Below are 1,292 nucleotides of genomic sequence, written 5' to 3'. Positions count from 1 at the left end.
TTGACCAATAAGATTACACCAAATATCTATCGAATCCCCGAAGATTGATGTGTTACATACCGATATCCCTTTATCATATATCTTTATTAATATTCTATTTACGTTATAGTTATTTCTCTTCATCCCTCCAATCTTAGAATGATCATCAACCTTAGATTTACATAGTAACATTAGTTAACGATACATTCGGTTATTAGTCCTTGTGGGTTCGATAATCTTTAAAACTACGCGATAGGACTGTGCACTTGCAGTCACGATTCCCATAGACTTACTAAGTCAGGTCATGTTTTTGGCACCGTTTTCGGGGACTAATTTAGTCGATATCGTAACTCCAGTGTTACCCAATATAGACTAAGGCAAACAATTCTATTTCCCTTTCTACATTTGTCGAGTGTATGTCAAGTACTCGCTCTCAAGGCGAGAAGTTAAAGCTACCGTTCGATGAACCTGAGCGTTTTCTTAGATTAGAACGCCAGATACGAGATTTAATACGAGAATATCATATCAAGTTAAATCTTCCCGATCTTAATATCCTTATTCCTGAACCAGTTATTCAACCAGAGATGGCCGAAGGACTGCAAAACCGTCCTCTTAAGTACTATGCAATCCCTTCGCAGGATGAACCACATAACAACATCGCTGCCCCTGCCATCGAGGCCAATAATTTCGAGCTAAAACCTTCGTTGTTGTCAGCCATACAGCAAAACCAATTTTCAGGTAGTCCCACGGAGGACCCGGACCTACATTTGTCAGTGTTTTTGCAATACGCAGACACAGTAAAAGCAAATGGTGTCAGCCCCGAAGCTATAAGACTACATCTTTTCCTATTCTCATTAAGAGATAGAGCTAGTGCTTGGCTCCAGTCTCTACCATCCAACTCTGTCACTATGTGGAACGAGTTGAAGAAAGTTTTCTTAGCACGATATTTTCCACCTAGTAAGACGGCTATGCTAAGAGCCCAAATAAACGGGTTTAAACAAAAAGATAATGAATCACTTTTTGAAGTGTGGGAGAGATACAAAGACATGATGAGGCTTTGTCCACATCATGGTCTAGAAGAATGGTTGATCATCCATACCTTTTACAACGGTCTCTTGTACAACACAAGATTGACAATAGACGTCGTCGCAGGTGGCGCACTGATGGATAAACCCTACAATGAGGCCTATTAACTTATCGAAAGTATGGCCCAGAATCATTACCAGTGGGGAAGCGAAAGAACCTTCGTAAAGAAACCTCCAACGAAAGGCGACATGTACGAATTAAGCAGCCTTGACCATGTTAATGCCAAG

General features: G+C 40.6%; 1 non-coding gene across 1 annotated transcript; it reads right to left on the bottom strand.

Moving 5' to 3' along the window:
* Positions 1-947: 947 nt before the first annotated feature.
* LOC127099636 (small nucleolar RNA R71) lies at positions 948-1,054 on the bottom strand. Its single transcript, XR_007794117.1, has one exon. It is a non-coding gene; the product is annotated as a small nucleolar RNA R71 (small nucleolar RNA).
* Between the last annotated feature and the right edge of the window lie 238 nt (positions 1,055-1,292).

The sequence above is a fragment of the Lathyrus oleraceus genome, chromosome 6 (genome assembly GCF_024323335.1).
Source record: "Lathyrus oleraceus cultivar Zhongwan6 chromosome 6, CAAS_Psat_ZW6_1.0, whole genome shotgun sequence".
Taxonomy (NCBI): Eukaryota; Viridiplantae; Streptophyta; class Magnoliopsida; order Fabales; family Fabaceae; genus Lathyrus; species Lathyrus oleraceus.
Note: the sequence above shows the minus strand (reverse complement) of the source record. Positions and strands in the feature narration are given on the sequence as shown.